Here is a 9,995-nt window from a genome sequence, read left to right as displayed (position 1 = left end):
GAGAAACTAGAATTAAAATATTTTTGTTCTTATTTTATTTATTAATTAAATTAAAAAGATTTGAAAACTTGAATGTGATTTTCGAAAAAGAAGAGAGAGAAAGAGAAGAGAAGTTTTCAAAAAATAGAAGAGAGAGAAATTTGTTAGGAAGTTTTGAAAAAGAAGAAAGAGGAAATAAGTAACTAATTAAGAAAGATTTGAAATTAAGATAGGAAAAATAGACAAAAGTACACCCGGATTTTTACACGGTGGACAGATGTACTCCTCAATTTTTTAATGAGTCATTTGCACACATGAATATAAAACTCTATTGTCAATTCTACCCTTCCGTGGCCTGAGTAAATTTTTCAGCAGTGGTAGAGGCTAGGTGGCACGGTATTGTATGATGTGGCCAATTCGAAGTGACACTGTGTAAAATAGAAATATTCATTATGAAATTTGTTGAAATAAATATAAGAAAAGGGAATAATGAAATTACTGTTCATCTTCTTCCTTCTCTAATTTCTTCGAACCATATGAACTCTAACACAGCCACACAGGAAATGATAACAATAATTTTTTAAACTCCAATAAAAAATCTACAGGTCCAAATGAGAACACCAAAGCCAAAAAACTTCTTTGTCCAAAGCAACTAATTTTGAGTTGCAGCCATGGTTCCAGTAGCTGATTTTCTTCCACTGCTTCAGATCATTCTTCCATGGCTCCACAACACTACCACACTGCCCCTTTGAGTTGTTTGTCCTCCTATCTCTTTGTGAAATTATTCCAAATATGCATAGCACAGAAGTGATGATGAACTCCAGGCATAACTTGTTGCATAGCCGGAATCGGACCCTGTTCAATTAATATGTTAGTTGTTAATACAACTGAAGTTCCAACCATGTTAACAACAACTAATTGCATACCTTTTGTTGGTCACTAATGAAGTTCCAACCATGAACCTTGTAGTTGCCCAAGTCATTGTGTAAATGCTCCAAAAACCATTTCTAGTTATCTCTGAATCCACCACGGCATAAGCAATTGGGAAAATCTGGTTGTTCGCATCTTGACCTATTGTAGTTAGTAGCTGTCCTCCATAGAAGCCCTTTAAGAATGTGCCATCAAGGCCAATGAAAGGTCTACACCCTGTGTTAGGGTTCATATGGTTCGAAGAAATTAGAGAAGGAAGAAGATGAATAATGATTTCATTATTCCCTTTTCTTATATTTATTTCAACAAATTTCATAATGAATATTCCTATTTTCTACAATGTCACCTAAAATTGGCCACATCATACAATACCATGGCACCTGGCCTCCACCACCGTCGAAAAATTTACTCAGGCCACGGAAGGGTAGAATTGACAATGGAGTTTTATATTCATGTGTGCAAATGACTCATTAAAAAATTAAGGAGTACATCTGTACTTCGTGTGAAAATCCGAGTGTACTTTTGTCTATTTTTCCTTAAGATAAGATAGAAGATTTGAAAAAGATTTAATTTTGAAATTTAAAATTAGAAAAGATAAGATAAGAATTTGAAAAGATGTTGAAAAAGATTTTATTTTGAATTTTAAAATTGAATTAAGATAAGATTAAAGATTTGAAAAGATAATATTTGAAAATTGATTTTTGAAAAAGATTTGATTTTAAAATTTAAAATTTAAAATTCTAAATTTTAAATTTTGAAATTGAGTTTTAAAATTTGAATTTGAAATAGGATAAAATAAGATTTTTAAATTTTAAAGAAAGATAAAAAGATAAGATAGTGATTTGAAAAAGTTTTGAATTTTAAAATTAAAAAAAGATAAGATAAGAAAGAATCAAATTTAAAAGAAAATATTTTAAAAAGATAAGATTTAAAATTTGAAATTTGAAATTAAGATAAGATAAGATAGTGATTTGAAATTAAAATTTGAAATTTTTTGTAATTTTCGAAAATTAAGGTAAAAAGATATGTTTTTGATTTTTTTGATTTTTTGAATTAATGAAGAAAGAGAAAAACAACCAAAAGAGACCAAACTTAAAATTTTTTAGATCAAGACACTAATTTTTTCTAAAATTAAGAAAGAAAAACACCAAAAGACACCCAAACTTAAAATTTTTAAGATCAAAACAAGAAAAGAAACAAGAACAACTTGAATACCAGGAAAGAACACAAAGAACAATTTCAAAAATTTTAAGGAAACAAAGAACACACAAAGGACACCAAACTTAAGAATTGACACTAGATTCAAACAAAAGACACTATTTTTGAAAAAAAAATTTGAAAAAAATTTTTGAAAAAGAAAACAAGAAATTCGAACTTTAACAAGAACAAAGACTCAAACAAAAGATAAAGATGAATAAAGAAAAGCAAAGATTTTTGAAAATTTTTTTATTTTTTTCAAAAAAGAAAATAAAAGACTCAAACAAAATAGTAAAAAGTACCTAATCTAAGCAACAAGATAATCCGGTTGTTTGTCAAATCCGAACAACTCCCGCCAACGGCGCCAAAAACTTAGTGCACGAAACTGGCTCCGCACGTTTCGCACAGATAGACCGGCAAGTATACAGGGTCATCCAAGGAATACCTCAGGTGAGTGAGGGTCGATCCCACAGAGATTGTTGGTTTGAGCAAGCAGTGGATTCCTTGTAGATCTTAGTTAGGCAGATAAAAGTTATAGTTTGTCACAAAAAAAAAAAGCATAAAACAAAATAGATAAATAATAGTTACTAAATAAGCGTGAAATCAATGGTGATAGAACGGCTGAGGCGTTGGAGATGCTTTGTCTTTCTGGATTAACTTTTCTTACTGTCTTCTTCAATAACCTTATGATTCCTTCAATGGCAACCGTAAATGATTAACTCATGTCCTCTCATCGAGTTAACCTCCTCTACTGCAGCAATCCACCATGTTGATATGACTCATGTCCTCTCATCAAGTCACCTCTAGGTTTCTCGTAGCAGAAGATGAAGCTCTAAGCAATCCACTCCCCTTCACGATCCTACTCAAGGTGCCATAGACAAGGCAAATCTTTCGGATAAAAAAGTGCTGCTTCTCTGACTCTAGCCTTAACGCCATAGAGACCTCATGCACCCATAGTCAACGGGATTTCATGTCACGTAGCAAAAGTTGCTCAGATCCTCTATTGGAATCCGCAATGCAATCTCTAGCTCTGGTTTAACGCTATCTGGGTCAGGACTTGCACAGAACCTAAGCAGAACAAGGATGATTGTCACGGATCACCTCAATTCATAAGACGAAGAACGAGAATGCATAAGAGAATAGAATCAGACATATTGAGAAAGAACAGTAATATTATTGATCCATGAAACTCAGCAGAGCTCCTAACCTTAACCTTAGGAGGTTAGTGACTCATACTGTACATAATCTTCGAAAATACAAAATGGGGGAAGAAGAAGATCCTAAACAAGGGTGATCTCCTCCTATATATATTAATCTGCTAACTAAGGATTACAGAAAATAAGATAAACTAGTCTTGTAGTGCAAAAATTCACTTCTGAGGCCTACTTGGTGAGTGTTTGGGCTGAGCTTGAGTGTCTCCCATGAGCTAGGACTCCTTGGGGGCGTTGAACACTGGCTAGGGACCCCCTTTTGGGCGTTGGACATCAGCTGCTCCCCTGTGGGCGTTGAACGCCAGGAATGGAGTTAGTGGTTGGCGTTTAACGCCAATTTTAGGCCTTTATTTCTGAAACAAAGTATGGACTGTTATATATTTCTGGAAAGCGCTGGATGTTAGCTTTCCATAGCCATTGAGAGCGCATTATTTGAACTTCTGTAGCTCTAGAAAAGCTCCTTCGAGTGCAGGGAGGTCAGATCCTGATAGCATCTATAGTCCTTTCTCTATCTTTGAATCAGACTTTTGCTCAAACTCCTCAATTTCAGCCAGAAAGTACCTGAAATCACCATAAAACACACAAAATCAAAGCAAAATCCAAAAATATAAATTTTTCAATAAATCTTATGAAAATATAATAAAACTTAAATAAAATATAGTAAAAACTATATGAAAATGATGCACAATTAACACAAGTATTCACAAAGATCAGCATTAGCATCTTCAAATTTGAAAGCTAAAACACTCAAAATTGCTGACAAATAAAATAGATAGATAGAAACATTGTCGGAATTGGACGAGATACAGAGAGAGGAGCTTGGAGAACAAGAGTTCAAGCTTGGAATTTCGCAAAGAGCCAAACAAGCGAGCATCCGGTCAAGAAGCTCCTCAACCTTCATGTCGAACTTCCTTGTCGCTATTGACGATGCTTTTGAAGATGAAAGTGCTGCCGGTTCCACCATATTCTCGTTTCATCCTTGGCGAACAACCTTGGCGATAGAAACGTAAATCGTGACAAAGATCTAAGACGAACGAAGAAACGAAGATAGCAATGCAGATCTGAGGCGGAGGATGAAAACAAGAACAATGATGCAGTTAAATGATGGATGGTTGTCGATGATAACAAGGTCTGCGACGGTGGTCAGTGATGGAAAGAAGTGCTTGAGGTTGTGTTGTTGTGGAATTTCTCTCTTTTGATCATTACTTAGGGTGGGAGAATTTTTTACTGTGTGATTTCTACTTAGCAAGTAATCGGAGAAGAAGATAGAAATAAAAGAAAATAAAAAATTCAACAGCAATAATAGTAATTGTCGTTATTGATGGAAAAAAAGCAGAATTAAAAATAAAAAAGTATTAATTTAGTGGCAATAGTAATAATTATCATACCTTATTAATCTTGATAGTGCTCTGTTAGAGTTTCTTAGTGCTCTGTTAGGGTTTCTTAACGGAGTTCCTATTGCCGTCAAGGCTACATTGTCAACGTCAATTAAATCTCAATACAAGTCTCTGTAATCTGCATGGCTGAGACAACGAGGGATGAAGATCGGACTGAGGAAGACAACCGGAAAGGAGGTAGGAATGTGATTCTACTGGAAGAGTCAGACATATCAGAAGGTATTAATGCTTGCTCCAATAGTCTCTATGGAAGACTCTTTGCTTCCAAAACCTTCTCAATTGGAACCATGGGAAATGCTTTAAAGGCTATATAGGAAAACCCGGAAGGATTTAGAGTGAGTGATAAAGGGGATAATTCCTTCCAATTCTTTTTTAATAAAGAAGTGGATGTCTTGCGTGTTGAACGTGGTTCTCCATGGCTATTCAAAGATTATGTGCTCCATGTCAAGAGATGGAAGGAAGATCAGAACTGTGATGAAGAGATTATTTCCAATTTTTCAGTTTGGGTTCAATTTTGGGGTTTGCCAGAATCGTTTAAAACCCTCGAAGTTGGACGTAAATTGGGAGAAAAATTGGGCACAGTGTTGGAGGTAGGTAAATTTCAGATGCGAGGCAGAGAAACTAGGATTGTGAAGACCAAAATCAATATTGATACTTCCAGACAAGTGAGAGATTAGTTAATAGTGGTAGGACCTAATAAAAAGGAGGTAGAAGTGGCACTGTAGTATGAGATACTTGGAAAGTTCTGTACCTATTGCGCAAAATTGGGGCACGAGGTGAAAAACTGCCATGATCTGCTAAAGGACACAGAGAGTGATATGGTAAAAGAGGATGACATTGGCGAATGGGTTAAAGCCAGCCAAGTTGGAACGCGAATCTACTCTGAAGGAGAAAGAGCATTCAACAACTCAACCCAAAACCAGAATAAGGCCACTCAACGTAAGAAAAAACCGGTCTTAAACTGCTTATTGGAAAAATTTGCAGGGATGTCAATGCAAGAAGGGAAACAAAGTTTGAAACCACAAGACACTGGTAATAGGGCAGCACCTGAGTCACCTCAATCAGCCAATTCTAGAACAGAATGCATGGAGGTTATCATAGCTGGTCAGTCCAATACCAAGGAGGATGAAGGGCAGCTTATGTAATTCGCTATTGGGCAGTGTCTCACCACAGAGAAAGGTAGAAAGTGGAAAAGGTTAGCAAGACAAGGTGCTGCAGAGTCAGATACTAAAAGTGAACCCAAAAAAAGGTTGATGAGTGGTATAGCTGAAGGATCTACAAAAAAAGCAAGAATAGGGGATGAAAATGCAGTTGAAGAAATGGTGGAGGGTGCTAGCCTACAAATGGCACCCAAGGCGCCATGAGAACTATAGTTTGGAATTGTCGGGGTTTGGGGAGACCCCTGACAATTCACACCCTAAAAGGGATCTGTAAATCCCACTCCCTCGAGATTGTGTTTATAAGTGAAACAAAGAACCAATCTCGACAGGTGGAAGCAAAACTTCGGGTATGCGGCTACGAAAACTGGCATATTGTTAACCCGGCAGGAGTGGCAGGAGGACTTGTGCTAGCTTGGAAGGACAGCATCAGTGTTCAAATTATTAGCAGTGGAGAATTCTTTGTGGTAGCCGAAATTAAGGAAGTCGGAAGCAGTGAGGTATGGGCGTTCATTGGTGTCCATTTGAGTTGTTCGGAACAAATTCAATTCTTACAGTTTGAGGAGCTTACAACAATGAGCCAACACCTGGAAGGAAAAGTGGTAATAGCAGGCGATTTTAATGCTATAACAAGCCAAGCGAAAAAGGAGGGTGGAGGCCAAAAATCAGCAACCACCATTGCAACATTCACTAATTTTATTGACAGTAACGAATTAGTGGATATTGGAATGGTGGGGCACCCTTTCACGTAGACAAATCGAAGACAAGGAGAGGATTTGGTGAAGGAGAGGCTTGACCGCTATTTAGTTGGGATGGAATGGAGGTTGAAGTTTCCGAATGCAGTGGTGCACAGACTCACAGAGTCAGGCTCGGATCATGCTCCACTTTTGATGGAAACCGAACCTCAATCCTGGCATAGTAAAAGGCGGTTTAAATACCAGGAACGTTAGTGTGGAGAAGAGGATGTCAAGAGAATTGTCAGTGAAGTGTGGAGAATGGAAGTTGTAGGCTCAACTATGTTCTCCTTGGCCCAAAAGTTGAAAGTTTGTAGACATAGACTAGTTCAATGGCAGAAAACTCACAAAGCAAACTCTCGAAAATAAATTGAGGACCTTCAAGCTAAACTAGAGGAGTTGCGGGTGACTGGAATCAATGGGGGAGAGGAGGTTACCAGTTTGGAGAAGAAGTTAGAGCTGGCATATTTGAAAGAAGAGAGCTATTGGCGAGAAAAATCTAGAGTCAAGTGGCTAAAAGAAGGAGATCAGAACACTAGATTCTTTCACCAGAAATTTCAATCAAGGATGCGAAGGAACAGAATTTGGAGATTAGTGGGGAAGGACAATGAGATTGCATCGAAACCGGAGGATATTGCAAAGATAGCTGAAGACTACTTTTGCGATATTTTTACTTCTTGTTCGGCTGATCCGAATCCATACTTAGAGGATTTGGAGCCAAAGGTTACAGCTTCCATAAACTGTAGGTTCCAAAGGCCAGTAACTATGGACGAGGTCAAAAGAGCTACATTTAGTGTTCACGCTTAGAGTGCTCCTGGTGGTGATGGGTTTACAGCTAAGTTTTTTCACTTTTTCTAGGATATAGTTGGAGGTGACGTTTTTAAGGCAGTAAGAAGTTTCTTTCACAGTGGCAGAATTCTAAAAAGTTTCAATCATACTCAAATTTGTTTGATTCCAAAGGTGCTAGATGCCAATGACATGACTCAGGTACGACCGATCAGCTTGTCTTCATTTATGTATAAAATTATTTCTAAAGTTATGGTGCATCGATTACAAGGTATTATGAATAAAATTATAAGTCCAAATCAGAGTGCGTTTCTCAAAGGTAGACTCATTTCAGATAATATCCTAATTGCCCACGAATGTATGCACTATTTGAAAAATAAGAGAAGTGGGACAGAGCATGAGATGGCTATTAAACTAGACATGAGCAAGGCTTATGATAGGGTCGAATGGTATTTCTTATGGTATATTATGGATAAGTTGGGTTTTGATGCTAAATGGATTAACTGGACTAAGGAATTGGTAACGACTGTTTCTTACTCTGTCGTTGTGGAAGGTCAACCTTTTGGCTATTTTAGGCCAAATAGGGGCATCCGACAGGGTGACCCCTTATCTCCATATCTCTTTCTTTTTTGTTCATAAGGGATTTCCTTCTTGCTACACAAGGCAGAGCAAAATAGATTAATTCAAGGAGTTCAAGTTAATCGGAGATGCCAAACAGTTAATTACCTTTTGTTTGCTGATGATTCAATCCTTTTTTGCAAGAGCGCACCTAATACAAGCCAAAGTATTCTAGAATTGCTAGAGATCTATGAGGATTTCAGTGGGCAAAAAGTCAATCTAAATAAGTCAGTTATCTTTTTCAGTCACAACACACCTCAGAACACAAGACTAGCAATTGCTCAGACACTAAATAGTGAACATATCGAAGCACAAGACAAATACCTGGGACTGCCCTCTATAGTTCAAAAATCAAAGAAAGCAACCTTTGGAGCTATCAAGGATAAAGTTTAGAAGAGGATTATGGGTTGGAAAAGAAGTCTATTGTCATCAGGTGGTAGGCACACGCTATTGAGAGCGGTGGGGGAGGCGATTCCTATTTATACACTCTCTTGTTTCAAGCTCCCAGACACGCTGTTGACTGAGATTCATAGCATGCTCTCGCAATTTTGGTGGGGTCAAAAAGGCGCAGAACGAAGAATGGTTTGGATTAAATGGGACACAATGACGAGACCGAAGAAAGATGGTGGGCTAGGGATCAAGGACTTAAGGGCGCAAAATTTGGCTTTATTGGGAAAACAATGTTGGCGTCTAATGAAATACCCTAATTCTACTCTATCAAGAATGCTCAAAGCTAAATATTTCAGATATACAGATTTCCTACATGCAGAGATAGGAAGTGTACCGTCGTGGGGCTGGAGAAGTGTTCTTGAAGGGCGCAAGGTGATCGAGAAAGGCTTGTTATGGAAAATAGGCTCTGGCACTAATGTTCGCATCTTCCATGACCCCGGGCTCCCACTACCAGTGCCCTTTAATGTCCCTCAAAATGCACTCACAATCCCGCCAGATCTGCAAGTGTATTACGTTAGTGTGTTACTAAATCCTGATAGAAGTTGGAATAGAAATCTGATTGAGTCGATTTTTTCAGTTGATATATGCAATAAAATTTTTTCAATCAAACCAACAGAGGAGGAGGATGAAGTTAATTGGTGCTGGACAAAATCTGGTATATATAAAGTTAGGTCAGGATACAAAATTACTTACGGATTCTTTCATTCTCCTACTTCATTGAGGCCCCAAAATATACACAACAGAGTCTGGAATAGCATTTGGGAGTTGAAATTACCACATAAAATTAAGATTTTTCTATGGAAAAGTCTTCATGAAAAGCTTCCAGTGTTGCAACAAGTCCACAGCCGGTTCGCATCCACTCCTGCCACTTGTCCAAGATGCATGTTGAAGGTTGAATCAATTTCTCATACTTTGTTCCAATGCCCCCTATCTTCAATAATATGGAGACTAAGCTTAATAACCCCTGACCTATGGATGAGAGAAGAAGATACATTTTTCAATTGGTGGCAACGAGTCTTATCCTGGGCAGTGGCTCAATTAGACGGTAGACAAAAGACCCTCCTCATAGCGGCGCTGTGTTGGAGCACTTGAAAAGCGAGGAATCGGTGTGTTTTTGAGAAGGTAATAAGCCCGGCACCAGAGATAGTGAAAGAAGCCAGCAATTTAGTGCGTGAACTCGTGAGCCATACCTGATAGATGCTGCTAATTTTCTTTACTCTTATTTTACTCTTCTTTAAGCTCTTAGTCTTTCAGTCACAGTTGGTGATAAATGGGAATACCCAATTCTTTTATACTTCCTTATGGAAACACTTTTATTTTATATTAATAAAATAACATTTATCTTTGAAAAAAAATAGTAATAATTATCATTATAAAATGTAGTAATAATCGCAAATGTATAATTGCTATTAAAACATAATTTAAACAAAATTAACAGTAACCATTGTGTTATGGCTACTCAAAGTTTGTGTAAAACTAATTTTTTTTGTAGTGAGTATGAAAGTAATTTAATTTAAATCTACTTGTTCCTATACA

At 37.2% G+C, this 9,995-nt stretch overlaps 1 long non-coding RNA gene across 1 annotated transcript; it reads right to left on the bottom strand.

The window, feature by feature from the left end:
• Nucleotides 1-3,315: 3,315 nt before the first annotated feature.
• Nucleotides 3,316-9,777, bottom strand: LOC127743223 (uncharacterized). Its single transcript, XR_008004595.1, has 3 exons — nt 9,153-9,777; nt 8,794-8,957; nt 3,316-3,878 (listed from the first exon to the last, which is right to left on the bottom strand). It is a non-coding gene; the product is annotated as an uncharacterized LOC127743223 (long non-coding RNA).
• Between the last annotated feature and the right edge of the window lie 218 nt (nt 9,778-9,995).

This window comes from Arachis duranensis, chromosome 10 (assembly GCF_000817695.3).
Source record: "Arachis duranensis cultivar V14167 chromosome 10, aradu.V14167.gnm2.J7QH, whole genome shotgun sequence".
Taxonomy (NCBI): Eukaryota; Viridiplantae; Streptophyta; class Magnoliopsida; order Fabales; family Fabaceae; genus Arachis; species Arachis duranensis.
This window is presented reverse-complemented; position numbering and strand designations above follow the sequence as displayed.